Below are 17,593 nucleotides of genomic sequence, written 5' to 3' on the forward strand. Positions count from 1 at the left end.
GAGCACTCTACTGCCCTCGCACCACCAGAAACATCCGTCTCGCCCTCGGTCTGGACTGTGTCCTCCACATCTTTGCCTGTGTCCCACTTTTGGCTGCTAGTCTGGGCTACACCTGGATGGAGAGGGGCTGCTGGTGGGTTCTGCTATGCTCTTCCTTCCATCAGTTCAGCTGGAGACTCCCCCCCCAAGCACATTCCCATTGCATCACTGTTTCATCAAAAGTTGACATTCTCTCTCCACCCAGCCCCAGGTGAACCCAAGCCCCAGGTGAACTGAAGCCCACCTCCCCCTCCCAATTTCCCCCAACACATTTCCTACCATGCCCAGACATTATTCTCATTCCCCCTTAACACTTTCTCTGTTGCTGTGTGTGTGTGTGTGTGTGTGTGTGTGTGTGTGTGTGTGTTTGGGAGGGTGGAATGAGGATTTAGGTGGGTGGGAACAATCTTTGTTATCCAGCCTGCCCAACTCTAGCCCACTCTGTATTCTGTCCCTTCACGAACTCCTCCCAGCTTCTCTGGGTCACTCTTCTGTCCTAGCTAAACAGTATCAACCAGGCCTTTGTCATTCTCTCATTAGGTCATGGGTTTGACTTCGTTACCAAACAGAGTACAATGCCTGAAGAACAGGGCCCTGGCCCATCTGCACTCTGCATGTGCTGGCAGTTGGGGGGCTCACAGGAGCACACATGAGGAACTTCTGAGCCTCCCAGCTTTGCTTTAGCATTCTGGATTCATTATGTCGGCTGGATGTTGCTCAACAAGGAAATTACCCTGCAAAAAACTCCCATGCAAAATGGCCATGAACTTAATCTTGCTCTCTTCCCTATATGAATGTCGAAAATGCTCTAAAAATAATCGGAAGAAGCCATTAGCCAGGAACCATTATAAAATATAAACAAAACTGTATGTCACCAAAGTAGACTAAACATATCAGAACAAAAACTACAAACACAACCACATGAAAAGCCAAGTTATTAATGGAGATGAGGCACTTTTTCAAAGAGATTCCCATTTCCATGAGTAAAGAAGATAATTTTGACCTTGGGAAGAAACATTATTGATTTTTTAAAAATATTATTTTAAAAATAATTTCAATTATTTTAAAACATTCAAAGTATATTATTAATGCATACACTAAATTATTAAATATAACTAATGATTCAAATTGTGGGGTTAATAAATTATTCAAAAAAAGTTCTACTTTGGATAACATATCTTATTAGCCAAGCATAAGATCATTTAACACTAACGTCAACAAATTTGTGTCATGACTTAGGAAGAATGACCATTAATTTTCTATAATGTCAGGCATGGGAAATAGAAACATTCCCAAGTCCAGTAGCACCTAGTGAAAGGCAGTGTTTACCTACTGCTGCCAGCACTGCTCCTGAATAATGCTGATATCTGATCTGCCTCAAACATTCCAAGCAGTTTGACAACAAGAAGCACAGGAAAGATAACTTTTTTCTTTTTTCTTGTTTTGTTTTTTGCACTAAAATTGGAAATAATATACCACTTCTTTCTAATCACCACAGAAGATCCTACAAAATCTTCAACCACATCATACTTTCTGCCCGTAAATGTAAGAGAATCCACTACCTTGACCCACTTTATCTTTTTCATTTCCTGCTAGGACCCAGTCTTTTCCCTGTGAAACTACTTGCCTCCCTTTAGGAATGCCTGCTTCCTATCTGGAATACAATTTTAGCAGCCACCTCGCATAAGCATTTAGGAAACTGTAAATCGCATTACAACTCAGAAATAAGATGATCTGAAACAGCTTCCCACACCCTGGGATAGTCAATCTTTTAGGATTTGATCATCTTTATAAACTCATTTCATACTCTCCAAAGCAAACTTTCTAAATTGCAAAACTGATCCTTTTAACAATTCTTTGGCGGTAACCATGGCCAGATGGATGAAGTCCACAACCCTTGGAAATGCACTCTACATTGTGCATGATCTTGCCTTTGCCCACCTTTTAAGTTTCAAAAAACTACACTCTACCATACACCCACTCCTATGCTTCTTATCCTAGTAATTCCAAAACCATCTTTCTTAATAGCCATCCAATTATGACATGGTCTCTCAACCTCAGAAATGTTTAAATTTTGAGCAAAATTATTCTTTGTTGTGGAGGCCTGCAGGACATTTTACAGAATCCCAAACTCTACCCATCAGATGCCAGTAGCACACCCTACTCCATCACAGTTATAATATCTAAAAAGACCTCCAAAACTTTCCAACTGTTCCAATGGGCAAAAACTTCCTCCAGCTGAGAGCCACTGAACCCCACAGTCACTAATCCTAGATGCCTGCAGGACTCACGGCCCTTTCTGAGTCAAGTTCATTGCACGTAGGTGGGAGGGCCAAAGGATTTAAACCATAGCAACGCTGTTCAAAACAAATCTTGGGTGTTCATGTCAAAGCAGCCATCTATAGATAAGATCATAGATACCAATGACCTGTGAGGACGCTCTTATACTGGACAAAAATCAACCAACTCAAACACTCCAGGCCTTGGTTTCTGTGACCTTAATGCTAAATATACCGAGAGAAACACAGCTCCAGAGAAACTAGAGATTAATGCCAGGAATCTACAGACACACATGGAGAGAAGATACAGCATCCAAAGAACTCAAGAATGGTGGACCTAGCTGAAAAACATTTTGTTTGCCACAAGGATTAACTATGAATCTAATGAAGTTCCCTGTATACTTACTCCCTAATATGCCCTTAAATAAGGGGAAAAGGACAGAATCCACCTTGAAGAAGTTGGCTGTATCTGGGACGTTTTCAGCCACAAAATAACAGTAAGGAATTATAACCCACAGAATATGAAGATTTCTTAGTCCATACTATTATAAATAATTGAATAATAAGTTAATAGTAGTTCTGGTTTTGATATGAGGTATCCCCAAAAGCTCCTGTTAATGCAGGAATATTCAGAGGTAAAATGGTTAGATTATGAGTATTGGAACCTAATCAGTCCATTCTAGTTTGATGGACTGGGGGGTATCTATAGGCAGGTGGGGTGTAGCTAGAGGAGGTGGATCCCTGGGTGTGTGACCTGGGAGGGTGCATCTTTCCTGTGGCCCCTTCCCTCACCTCCCGCTGCTCCTTGAGCCTGCCATGAGTTGAGCATCTTCCCTCCACTGGGCTGTTCCCGCATGACATGCTGCCTCACCTTAGGCCCAGAGCAACAGAGCTGGGCATCTATGGACTGATACCTCTGAAACTGTGAGCCCCAAGTAAATTGGGAGCTTTAAGTTGTTCTGTCAGGTGTTTTGGTCACAGTGATGTAAAAGCTGACTAAAACAGAAATTGGTTTAGAAAGGGCTCTGACTTACCTGACCATGTTGTTCAGAAGCCTTTGGAGTTGGACTGTAGCAGGAATTTTGAAGTTTAGAGATGCATTCTAGAAAAACTTTAGAATGATGTAAGTGGAGCTTCCTGGGCAATTCTAGTGGAAACTCAGAGGACCAGGAAGCCAATAGGAAAGCAGACTGTACTCATGAGGTTTCAGAGAGAAATAAGGAAAGTTCTGAACTAAACTAGAGGCCAGTCATGTTATGTCCTGGCAATGAACTTGGCCACATTTTGCCCATATCCTGAGACTCTGTGCGAGGCCGAATTGAAAAGTGGTAATCTCTGAGGAAATGTCAAGACAGCACAGCATTCGGTCAGTGTCAGGTACACTGCTGAAGGCTCCGAGTCAGGTTTACTGTTGGGAATCAGGAGCAGAAAACAGAGTAAAGGATTTTTTTAAAAACATTTTTTATTTTTTTATAGTTGTACACAATAACATTTTTTAATTTATTTTTATGTGGTGCTGAGGATCGAACCCAGGGCCTGCCCATCAAGGCAAGTGCTCTACCACTGAACCATAACCCCAGCCCCTGAAGTAAAGGATTTTAATAATTTGCAGTTTGGCCAGAAAAACAACGCATGTAAAGCCAAAGCCAAAGAAAGTATACTGAAGAGATCATAGCCCCTAAAGAGATACTAAGTGCTTTGCACAGAGGTAATAGAAAAGATGCCTAGGGCATCTCAGGAATTTGTAAGACCATACCCATTGCAGGCTCAAGGATGTGGAAGGGATAATTCCTTTGAGAAGAGATTATATGGGTGCTCTGTTCCGATAAGGGAGTGTAGGAAGTCCTTTCACCATGCCAAATTGCACAGGCGCTCAGAGGCTGCTGCAGCCATGATTCCACGGTGCCCATATACTGAGCGAGCCAGTGGCAGACCCTAGTATCATCCAAGAGTGCTGGTTCTGCAGGACTGCAGGACATTGAAGTTAGGGAGTCATGGAGACTTCTACTGAGATTTCAAAGGAAGGCCTTGGAGGCCAGGCAAAATGTAGCAAGGTTAAAGTCCCTGAAGGCTACCCCCAGGTAAGCTGGAGCTGGAATGGAAACCACAGGAATTAAGATGACAGTAACATGAACTGTCTGCAGATAAAGGCAGAACCCAGCAAGGCCACTGCTGCCCAAGCCCTTCAAGAATAACATCTTGCCACCACACGGCCTAGATGCTGTACAAGGAGTTACAGACAGAGTCAGGGAACTTATTTGTCTGGCTGGGCTTTGGTCTTCTATGCCCCATTCCTCCCTTTTGGGATGAGAATGTTTACTGAGTCACTGTATAATTGGATGTATGCAACTCATTCTTTATTTTAACAGGGGCTCACAGATAAGATTTTGAGTCTCAGGAGATTTCGGACTTGGGCAATGCCAAAACAGTTAAGACCAGGGGACTCTTGGAAATGAACTACATATATTTTGCATTGAAATAAACATGAGCTTTTTGGGCCAGAGACAGAGTGTAGGGTTTTAATAGGAGCTTTTGTGGGGACAGCTCCTATCAATGTTGGAATGTTCAGAGGTAAAATGATTATAAGATTTGTAACCTAATCAGTCTCCTTACTTTGAATGGATTGACTGAGTGGTAACTGTAAGCAGGCAGGTCCTGGCTAGAGAAGGTGGGTCACTAGGGTGTACCCCTGAAGGGTGGTCCATCTGTCCTGCAGCCCTTCCCCTGCTGCTTCTTGACCCTGCCATGAGCTGAGCAGCTCCCCTTGGCTGGGCCTGTCCTCTGTGATATGAAACCTCACTGTGGGCCCAAAGCAATGGAGCTGGCCACTAAACTGCAGGCCCCAAGCATTTCCTCCTGTGAGTTGTTCTTACTGGGTATTTTGACCACAGCAATGAGAAAGCTAACTAAAATAAGGAGAAAGAGACGACTTTTCCCAAAAGATTTCGTTAATAAATGTGGAAAGAATGGTAGAAATACAAAATTACTATTTGGCAAATACCACAGTAATAATTTATGTGGGCAAGAATCATCAGTGGATGCTAACATTACCGGGAAATAACACATCTGCACATTCTCAAAGTGTCTCCCTGCAACCACATTATTTCTATGATAAAACAACAACAACAAAAAAAAAAACCCTAGCAGTTTTACAGTGAAAACATCCAGCACACAATCAAGCGATCAACACTAACTTCAACAGTCACGAGGCAGAGACATTAAGATCAGGAACCTTCTGATCTGGTGCACTAAGGAGAGACTAACAACTGCTTCTTAGCAAAGACTCCAATGTGATCACGAGAGAACACCAGAAAACTCCAACTTGAAGGGAATTATACAGAGTAACTAGTCAAACTCCCTAAAAATATCAAGATCACAAAGGACAAAGATAAACTAAGGAACTGTCACAAATTAGAAACCAAGAAGAAATGACAAGTCAACATAATGTGGAAGCCTGGACTAGGAAAAACACATTAGCAAGGCAACTGGAAGAACTCAAGATCTGTATTATCTCTGTCGTTTCCTCATTTAGTGAAATGTTATGGGAGCTGTTAACCTTACAGGAAGCTGGATGTAGCTTATAGGAAGCTACAGTTGGGGCTCTAACTCAGTGGCCTAGCACATGTGAGGCACTGGGCTAGATCCTTAGCACCATATAAATATAAATAAAATAAAGTCATAATGTCCATCTACAACTACAAAAAAAAAAAACTTAAAAAACCAAGAAATTTAAAAATCAAAAATATATATTCTATCACCTAAGTTACTCCTTGCAAAGCACCTCATTTAAACATGTTATTCCACAACATAGTATGCCTTTAATAATAATCTGTCACCTCCTCTGAAGAACTTTCGATGCCTCTACAAGGAATTAACTTCTCCTTCTTTGACCACAATCCCTTACATCACCCATGGCCCATTATAGAATCACCCTGTCTTGCAATTATTAATTCCTGTGTTTGTCTTTTCTACTACAAAGAGAGTTCCTCAAAAGCAGAGACCTTATTGATACTTGTTCCTCAAGTATCCAGTACAGTGCTTACTACAAGGTAAGCACAAAATATTAATGTTTGAAAGAACTGGTTTCCCATTAACCAAAAAAAAAAAAAAAAAAAAAAAATCTGTCTTATCATAGCCCATTGATCACAAACATGTTAAGAACAGTTTATATGTGAGACAACTGACAAAATTCATATAAGGTCTGAAGATTAGTTGACTCCTTTGTGAGTCTACTATCATAATATCCAAAGATGTGAATATGGCCCCCAATACAGAATTTACAGCATAACCACAATAATGGAAGTTTCAGAAAAGTCATCCACAATCCCTTCACTGGAACACATCTTTTTATCACTTTTTATAGTGTTATAGTATTTCTCTACATGCATAACGATTTACATAAAAATATAGGGGAGACACAATTTTAAATTGTTTTCCCATTTATCAAACATTGGCTCTAAACAGTATGTCCAACACTAGAACAGTTTCACATTACTCCGATGCATACAATCAGCTCCTTGGGTCACAAATCACTCTGACCACACTTCCTAATTCCTTCATCACACTCTTTGACTACCCTTGATGGTGTGTCTCACTATCATCTGAGAGTGAATATAATTTGGGGGGAAATTAAGGAAGCTATTCAGAGCCAAATCTAACAAAGTTAACATGCTACATGACAGATTCTAGAAAACAATCTAAAATAAGCAGCAAGTTTTAAAACTGATCTTTCTCTGGATCTCAAAAACTAGCTCTAACACCAAATTTTTAAGTTTATGGAACTTCATGGTGTAAGTGCCCTGCTATATCTAAGAAGGTAAAGGAAAATAGTTCTTCGGTGTGCTCTGTAACCCTCTTTAGGTAGGAATATGACCACATTCCTACTGCAGGATGATCCTGAGAATTACATGGCAACATGAATAAGAGTCTGGCACAATACCTGGTACTAAATGTTGGTATCTTAATTTTCCCATCATTAAAAACCCTATAATGAATGCCTCATTACATAACTGTGAACTCGGTCCCACTAAAATGGCACTGTGTCATAGGAAATAAATACATTTAAATAAAATTTCAATGTGTATCTTCTGGACTCTGATGCATACAATCAGCTCCTTGGGTCACAAATCACTCTGACCACACTTCCTAATTCCTCTAAGTTCAAGAAGTAATTGGAATGGTGCAGCTTACATGGGAATTCTCTGGAAGAAAAATCACGTTTCACTTCTATTAAAAAAAATGTAAACTTCCCCCACACACACTTTTCAGTACCAGGGATTGTACCCAGGGGTACTTAACCCTAAGCCACATCTCCAGCCCCCAGCCCCCACCTTTTAAATGTTTTTTCTTAGTTGTTGATAGATCTTTATTTTATTTATTTATACGTGGTGCTGAGAATCAAACCCAGTGCCTCACACATGCCAAGCAAGTGTGCTACTGCTGAGCCACAGTCCCAGTCCTCCAGCCTTTTTAAAAATATTTTACGTAGAGACAGGGTCTCACTGAGTTGCTTAGGGCCTCACTAAATTGCTGAGGCTGGTTTTGAACTTGTGATCCTCCTGCCTCAGCCTCTGGAGCCACATGCACCACAGTGCCCAGCCTAAAAATGTGGACTTTTATCTTCAATCTGTCTACACATAAAAGCTAGGCTACTGTATTAAACAGAAAGGCATACGAAATGTTAATATTCAGATTGTTACCTAAATGAAGTTTTAATGTTTTCATTTATACAACTTTTGTTTTTTTAAAAAAGAAAAACTGTCTGTTCAATTTGCATTTTCAAAATGGCATGTATCAACCATATTTGACCATGCCCAAAAGAAAAAAAGTAACAAAAGGACTACTAAAGATTAGATGTTTAATAAGTTTAATCCTTCAGAAATGCAACTATGTAGCAAATGCTAGCTTCAGTTCAGTACCCGTACACACATCCTTAGATAGCCTCCACAGCTCACACTTAAAATGTCATTTTAATGACGTAGCATGTGGGCAAACTACAAGAACAATATTTTCAAATATAATCAAACGTCTTTATGCTCACATTTAGAGAAGCCTGCCCCAAACCACTAAAAAAACAAAAAGAAAATTTTAAACAAAATCCAACACTAGAACAGTTTTACATTACTCCGATGCATACAATCAGCTGGAATACATGAGGGGGAACGGAAGGCTCCCTCTGGGTGGGCCTCACATTGCTGCTCAGAGTCCTCAGGCCCAGAAAATTAAACTTGGGTGGAGGCGAGTGCCTAAGGACTACAGAGCTATCCAACACGTCGTGCAGAGTCTGGCAGCTGCATCACACTACAATTAAGTATCCTAAAAATACACGGGGAGAATATTCAGGAACTCGTCTTGCTGTATTAAGTGTGGTGTACTTATTAAAAAAAAAAAAAAGTAAAAACAAATGTATGAGGTCAATTTTTAAATCTGGAAACTCATTCAGGGATACTGAAAAAGCAAGCATGGACTCTGGCATTATGTTTGTTCATGAGGCAATTTTTAATTTAGATTCAATTAATCCTCCTATGAGGCAGCACCCTAGGAATGTGGACATGCATGGTCCAGTTTGACCTTTGCTCTCAAGGAAAACCAATGACTCTCAAGAAAAAACAAAATAAGTATTTTCCCCAAATAAAGAGAACAGAGTAAAAAGGCCAAAGCACGGGTTCTTAACTGCACAGCAAGTGGCAAATTAACTGATCAGATGCAAAATTCTAGATCAGGTTTTACTTGGAAGAGAAAAATCACAGATTTCAATAGGTTATCAAAAGCTAAAGAGCATGCCCAAATACGTTTCATTTATAAAATAAGAAAGGTAGAGTAAAAAGTTGGGTAGGGTGGCACATGACTATAATTCCAGCTACTGGACAGGCTGAGGCAGGAGGACCTTGAGTTCAAGGTTAGCCTGGGCAACATTGTGAAACCCTGTCTCAAAAAAAAACATGCCAGATGCGGAGGTGCATACCTGTGATCCCAGGGACTTTGGGAGGCCCAGGCATGAAGATTACAAATTTGAGGCCAGCCTCAGCAACTCAGCAAGATTCCATCTCAAAATAAAAAAAGCTGAACATGTAGCTCTGTAATAAAGCACTCCTCGGTTCAATCCCTAGTGCTGCAAAAACTAAAATATTAAACAAAGGTAAAAGAACACTGGACTGATTTCTACATCCATTATGCATTCTAAAATACTATACTGACTCTGCACCTGCCCTTATTTTTAACCATAAAACATAATGAATAGATGACCATTTCATGAAGTCTAATAAACTTGAAAATAATATTACATATTTCACATATTGGTACAAATTACTATCAGCAGGCATTCAAGATACAAAAGCAACAAAACAAATTCAAAAGTTAGCTATAACCAAAAGCAATCAATTAACTTTACAAAGCACCTATTACAAGAAACCTCTTTGACTCAATTCTGAATTAGAATAAATAAAGAATAAAGCATTACAACTGAATGGACTATCCAGCACAGTGGCACACACCTATAATCCCAGATGCTCAGGAGGCTGAGGCATGAAAATCCCAAGTTTGAGATCAGCCTTATCAACTTAATCAAGATCCTCTTTCAAAATAAAAAATAAAAACAGGACTAGGGCTGTAGCTCAGTGGTAAAACACTTTTATGTTCAATCCCCAGCACAAAAAATAAATTGAACCTTCCTCAGAAAATGAATCCCGAGGGGGAAAAAAGTGAAGTACAAAGTATTATTTATAAATTGGAAGTAAACTTTCTGCAATGGCCTAGTCCTTTAATTTTTAAAATTAATAAAATAATTCTAAGGGTCAATTTTATGTCAAGCATATAATCACCATGGAACCTGTTTTTTCATTTTTTAGTTCCCAAAGTATAATTTTATAACATAACCTGTTATTATGCAGATTTCACATAAATGCCAGGTGAAACTGCACCACTCCAAAACCTGTAATTTTTTTTAAAGTCACCTGATCAGTTTATTAGTTCTTTGTCCTGTCCCTCCTTGCTATCACTGAAGCCTCCCACAGCCATGAAGACTGTGGAATCTGGAATCTCACTTCCTGCATATGAATCCCAGTTTCAGTACCAGCTGCAGAATTCCAGATAAGTTAGATGATAACCTCTGTGCCCCAATCTTCTGACTGTAAAATGGGTATTTTGTTATTAGCTCTGAAGTTTGTTGTGAGGTGAATGGAGAATACTAATGTGAAGCATTAACATAATGCCTGGCATAGAAGTTATGAGTTGCTATCAACTAACCTACCAATTAGCTATGAATCTTAGCATTATAAAATACACATGCAACAATACTGTAAATAAGCATTATTATAATCAATGAAAAATGCACTTAAAAATAAAAGTGGACCTTGGATGTCAAAAATAGGATATGTATAAAATTTCAGTTTCATGAACTAATTTTAGTACAATCTGTATGCTCCACACAGGATTCCAGCTTACCCGTCAAAGGAACAATTAAGAGTTTGCAGTGATGTCATTTTTATCTCACCTACGCTTTACATTGCATAATTCATTGCAAGCTATAATTGTTTCTTTTAAACATCACTTGTAATGTGCAACTGCAATAACTACTTGACAGAATTTTAGTGTTTGTTTCTACTTTCCCATTAAAAGGGAGAAAATAGTCAAGGTTGGGGGAAAACGCTTTACCGATAGGTATCAGAATAGCAAAATACAAAATAAAAATTAAAAAAAGGACATCTAAATGTTTCCCTTTTACTTCTCACTTTTTAGATCACTCTTTGAAGAAAGGGGTTCACCAAATCAAAGATTAAGCCCTTCCCCATCTTTAATCCAAGGTAAATCTCCTTACATTAGGAATCAAAGAACAAAACATTTTCTCGTCTTCCCCACCTAAAAAATTTCTACGGGTTGCCCTTAGTCTGGCCATTCCTGGTTAGGATAAAGTTTACACTCCCTTGGCGTAGATCAGGGATATCCACCCTTGGGCAACGTGAATGTCTCTAGTAAGACTAGACAGAGTCACCTAGATTTCTGGGATCTCCCAAAAGAATTGCATGCATTGGGAGCAGCATGAAAAGTAACCCCAATTCTGTCCTCATCTACTTCAAGGAGGAATAAAATCAGGATTAACCTTGAAAAGTATTTATGAATACATATCAGTCATTCAGTTTTTACGCAGCAATTTTTGAGAAGATGTTGCTTAACTTCAACACAGGTCATTAGAATGAGATGAACCCTCTGTCAGAAAATGGAAAGCCACAAAAGAAAACTAAGAAGCAAAATAAATACTATTCATATTACGGTATTCACGAAATGATTAAACTTATTAACGAGTGAAGATGGAAACCTTCCTAACCTCTAACATGGCTGATATGATGAAGACACTCCGGGGCTTGTCATGCTCCCCAAAGAGGACCTACTGCACGTGGGTATCCTATGGCTGGCAGTCGTCCCAAAGTCTGGAAGTGTTTTTTTCCCTTCAGCATCAACTGCAAGCAATTTCTGAGTCTGTTTTGCCTCTGCCCATGACAAGAATCAACTTGTTCCAAATTCCACAAAATGTTTCTTTTATGTTAAAACTGTTTCTGGGAACGCTAAAAGCTAGGATTTTTTTTTTTTACACATGTGGACAAAAGCTGTATTTGGACCACTCAGTCCCTTAAAAGAATAAAGCCCCCCCCCTGCTTTTTTTTAAAGAACTTTACCCGCTGCAGTTTATTATAAGAAAGTTACTGACTTTCAAAAAAATTTAAAGAGACTTGTTTTCCTATACAATCCTTCAAAAGTTCAAGGTTTTGATTTTTAAAGGCATGTAAGTGAAGTTTTTAATTCAGATTATTGCAATTTGAAAGAAAATCACAAGAATAGTCACAACTTCTCTTTACAGATCACTTTCTAGGTATCTCATTTATGAACACATGGATTATATATTTGAAAAAAAAATCAACAGCCACCACATCACTTTTAAGTGTTAAATACTTGAAAACCTAAGATTAAATCATGATCCCAAATACTTCCCTTTAAATACATGTAAAACCATTTGGCATGTCTTTACTTAATTCCCTGTAATGCTATACGACCCAACTGTGTGTCAGCCTCACGCAATAAAGACGGATTGAAATCCAAGCAACAAAGACTATAAACCGTGACATTCTAACACAGCTGAAGCCATCAGATAGTATGTGAACAGACAAGCTGTGGGGATAGTTCTGAAATAAAGTTTAACAGATAGCCTAACAATAAAGTTAATATTCAAATAACCCGTGTTTTCTTTTGAATCATTTCACTTAATCTAAATCAGTATTCCTGAACCTCAGCACTATTAGCACTTGAGACCCCAAAGCATTATGTTGTAGCTGTGGTGTACAAGGCAGGATGGAGAACAGCACCCCTAGCCTCCATCCACCAGATGCCCATAGATTCCCTTCCACACACACACTTCTAGAGGTGATGCCCCCAAAAAGTGAGTCCAAACATTGCCACATACCCCTTCGGGACAAAGTGGCCACTGGCTGAAAACCATTGCTCTGTGCTAAAGAAAGCCAGGAATTAAAGATTAAATTCTAAAAGATGATTTTATTTAAAGTTATCTTATAAAGAGTTAAATTGCATGAGATAGTTGTACTGTCTAAGTCAGATCTCATAAATGGAATCAAAATGAGCACAACCATTTTGAAGGAAGAACATATTCAAGGTCCCTATTTTAACAACATAAATGCTGCTCGGACATGGCACACCACATCTTCAATGCCCAAAGCTTTCAGGTCCAGAAAAGAGAACCAGGGCTTCTTAAAACTCATGCACAAGTTAGGATGGGATCAGTGGCTATTCATGATGAACTGCCCAAAAGACAATCATCTACCCTTGTGCTGAAGATCAGATTAAGTTTATACAAAAACAAATCTGGAGAAAGTAACTGGAAAAGAACATAAAATTTAGGGCGGTGTAAAATGTTGTACCAGGTCCCTTTAAATTTCTTTCTCTTCCCCAAAGGAAAGGTGTCTTTTTCCCCCTCCAGTTCTGGGGATTGAACCCAGAGCCTCAAGCATTCTAGGCAAGTGCTCTACCACCGAGCTACACCCCAGCCCAAAACTATCCTTTTCTTAAGACTATCCAGAGAACAGATAGCTTAACACACCCACAGAGGAAAAAATCATTTTATGGAAGGAAAAAATAGATTCAAAATGAACACTATCAATAAAAGTTTGCAATAAACATAAAACAATTCTTTATGCTATTTTAAAGCATGTTTCAATGTTCTTTGCTCTACTTAGAACACACATCAACCAAAAACAGACTTGAAGAGTTGAAGAATAGCAATTCCACCTATGATACTACACTAAGAAACCATCCCCAAAACTATAGCTTTTTAAGGATGCCTGGCACTCCAAAGTAGTGTCTATAAAAATCAAATCTGTAATTTTTCCAAAGAAATGAATTAAAGTTCAAAAACCTCATTTTTCTTTGTACATGGAAAACAGTGACAAAAGTGTTACCTGTAACATGTTATAGTCACCAAAATTTCAAAGAGTAACTCGTTGTTTAAATTTTACGAGAAAAGTGGAAATCAGAAGGTGAAATGCCTAATTTCTGATGGCAACTATATCTCGTTCCCTTCTGAACCAGTTTTTTAAAAATCTACTTTTAACACAAAACTGAAAACATAGTTCAGACTTGTTTCTTGGTCTTTCCATTTAACGTTTTCTCACATCTTCAGATATTCACCTCAACAGTTTCAATGGCTAGTATCTATGTATTCTACAGTAATGCCATTTAACTGTGTTCTTATTTGAGAATTTTAAACTGTTTCTAATCTTTTGCTTTAATGCTGAGATGAATATTCTTATGCAAAGTATGCTTGCATCTTTGGTTATTAAGGATAATTTCTAAAGTAAATTTAAATAACTCAAATATTAAGAACATTGTAGTAATACATGTTAACAAACTGCTTTTCATAAATATTATACTTCCAGCCAGGCATGGTGGCACATACCTATGATCCCAGAGGCTTAGGAGGTTGAGGCAAGAGGATCACAAGTTTGAGGCCTGCCTCAGCAACTTCCTGAGGCCCTAAGCAAATCGATGAGATCCTGTCTCAAAAAATAAAAAGGGCTGGGGATATGGTTCAGTGGTTAAGTGTCCCTGGGTTCAATCCACAGTACAAAAAAGAAAAAAAAAATTATATTTCCATCACCATTTGAGAATGCCAAATCTTTGAATATTCAAAAATACTAGACATTTTCTTTCTTAACCCTGTCAACTTTACATATTAAAAATATCTCAAGTTGGGGTGGGGGTATGGGGTCAAGAAAGATGGTGGAATGAGATGGACATTATTACCCTAGGTACATGTATGACTGCACATTTGATGTGATGCTACATGGTGTACAGAGAAATGAAAAGTTGTGCTACAATTGTGTACAATGAATCAAAAATGCATTCTGCTGTCATATATGTCTAATTAAAAATTTTAAAAAACCTTCACAGCTTTAATTCACCCTTTTATTAGTAAAACCATTTTGTTTAACATTGGTTTGGGATAGGAGGACTAAACCCAGGGCCTTGTGCATGCTAAGCAAATGCTCAACCACTCATCTACAACCCTGGGCCCTTGAACTGTTTCCATGTTTATTATTTATAATTCTGCTTTTTCAAATTGTCTGTTTTGGGCTTGGGAGGCTTCATGGGTTCAAAGTCAGCCTCAGCAAAAGCGAGGCACTAAGCAACTCAGTGAGACCCTCCCTATGGCTAAATAAAATACAAAATAGGGCTGGGGATGTGGCTTAGTGGTCAAGTGCCCTTGAGGGCAATCCCCAGCACCACCACCCCCGCCGCCCGCCCCCCACCACCACCCCCGGCCCCGGAAAAAAAAATCATCTCTTCTGACTTTCATCCATTTTTATATTATAACAGTTTTCATATTAAGTTATAGCTCAATATAAAAGCATGTAATCCTTGACATCCAGAAATTTTAAATTTTTAATGTTGTCCAACCCATCAACCTTTCCCTTTGTAATTTTCCTACTACTTTCATGCTTAGGAAATCCTTTCCCATTTCAGTATCATTTACTAGTATTTGTTTTTAAAGTTCTTTTGTTTTACTTTGACATCTCAATTTTTAAAACACCTGGAATTTATTTGTGGTATGGTATGAGGATGATGATTTAATATCTGGTGGAATGAGAACCCATTAATCATTATTTACAAAATTTTCCTGCCTATTTTTCCAGATTAACTTTTGAAATCACTTTTCCAGGGTTCCCATTCCCCACCCAAATCTAATTTAGTTTCTTACTAAAATTCATTAAAGAATAAACATCGATAGGGAAGAATGTCAAAAACTGATGCTATCTTGGAGTTAATTCCTGTAAGAATACTTCCAGTATTATATTTGTTAAGCAATATTTTGGCTTTTTACTTTAGACAGAAAAAAATTTTTTAAGTGTATTAAAGAAATCACTTTCTATATTCAATACTAAACCTTGACTTGAACATAGATTCTGTATTTTGTTGAATTCCTTTTAAACATCATTTTAGCACATCTTTGCACTATTACACTTTATCCTACAGTTCTCAACATAAAGAGGTTTCTTAATAAATAGGACACAAACCTTTAACTGCTGGCCTCCGTCCTACTCATCATACTGCTTTATTCTGAATATGATGATGGCTTTGAGTTGCTTGTGCTTCAATGAAGACTTTTACATTTGTAGTCTGGAGTCTTTTTGAAGAGAATTTTCTGTATAAGTCTTAACATTTCAATGGCTACTATGAATTAGATGTTCAATTTCTTTATTTATATTTTCCCTGAATGTTATTCATTTGGAGGTCTCTGAATTCGAGTTTTCTTATTTGAAATCTCATCTGCAATTACAGTTTACATGCCTTTTCCCCCCTCAATTTGGTATAATTTGGTTTTCATTCTCCTTTCGGTTAGACATTTAAAATATCTATCTCTATTGTTACTGTCTTCCTTGTGCCCATCAAGAACAAACTGATTTACTGTATCTCCTTTTTATTCCTGTGGTCTAATTTATTTTCACTTACATGTTAGTGAATCTTGAGGCATTTTGTGTCCTATTGTGATATTAACTCCACTATACAAAGTATTTATTTTCGTTAATACTGTGGACTTATTTGGGGCAGGCTGCTATGAAACATATACCTTCTAAACACTAATAAACTAGAGCATTCTAATCTTACCATATTCTACTGTCGGATTCAAAATCTATTTTTTATTTATTTTTGGTGTTGAGGATTAAACCCAGGGTCTCACACATGCTAAGCATGTGCTCTACCACTGAGCTACACCCTCAGCCCCCAGAATCTATTTTTAAAATTTTGTTAATGTTGCAGAAGAAAGCCTACTAACTAGATCCGGTCTTGGAAATAAGAAACAATTTTAATTGTGTTTTTCTAGAAGACACTGCTGCAGTATTTTACATTATTTTCTTTTATATATATTCTTAGCATTACAAGAGCCAAACATTTAAAAAACAAATGTTGGGGAAATAGACAAATTTAATACATTGAAAATTAAAATTTTTCAAACAATGTATGTAATAAATAAATATATGTATGTAATATTTAACTTTATGGAAATCGAAATATTTAACTTTATGGAAATCGAAATATTTGACTTTATGGAACTCGGGGAGCCATGTTTCTTTTTAGAAAAGAGAATCAGGTTGTGGCAAAATGCAACATTTGTGTAACTATTACTCATGCATCCTGGCAATGTGCCCAAGTTTCAGAAGTTCCTCAGATTCCCTGATACATTGTTACCACAATTTGACTTGCATTTTCCTGGGCAATTGGTATTCATGTTTCAGATATGCTAACTGCCTCCACTGTTCCCTACCAAACTTACATGAACATTCCCACGAAAAGTACTTTCTTGTTAATGCATTCTCTCTCCTATATATATATAGGAGAAGCAGCTTTCTGGGGCTGTAGCTCAGTGCTAGAGCACTTGCCTAGCACACGCGAGGCTCTGGGTCCAACTCTCAGCATTGCACGTGAACAAATAAATAAAAATAAAAATCCATTGACAACTAAAAAATATGTATTTTTTTTTTTTAAAGCTTTTGGTCTTGGGTTTGGCTCAGTGGCAGAGTGCTTGCCTTGCACATGTGAGGCACTAGGTTCAATCCTCAGCACAACATAAAAATAAAAAAAAGATGATGTGTCCATGTATCATTAAAAAATATTTTTTTTTAAAAAGAGGCTTTTCTCAATATGCTGACTACCTTTAGTTCTGACTTCTGTGATACCCAAGCCAACAGACTTTCTAATCAACAGTTGTTATT

At 38.0% G+C, this 17,593-nt stretch overlaps 1 protein-coding gene across 13 annotated transcripts in view; it reads right to left on the reverse strand.

Annotated features, from left to right (window-relative positions):
• The window catches only part of Dclk2 (doublecortin like kinase 2), a 152,512-nt gene that overhangs the window by 112,391 nt on the left and 22,528 nt on the right, over window positions 1-17,593 (reverse strand). The gene's annotated exons all lie outside the window — the stretch shown is intronic.

Source organism: Callospermophilus lateralis, chromosome 8 (assembly GCF_048772815.1).
Source record: "Callospermophilus lateralis isolate mCalLat2 chromosome 8, mCalLat2.hap1, whole genome shotgun sequence".
NCBI classification, from domain to species: domain Eukaryota; kingdom Metazoa; phylum Chordata; class Mammalia; order Rodentia; family Sciuridae; genus Callospermophilus; species Callospermophilus lateralis.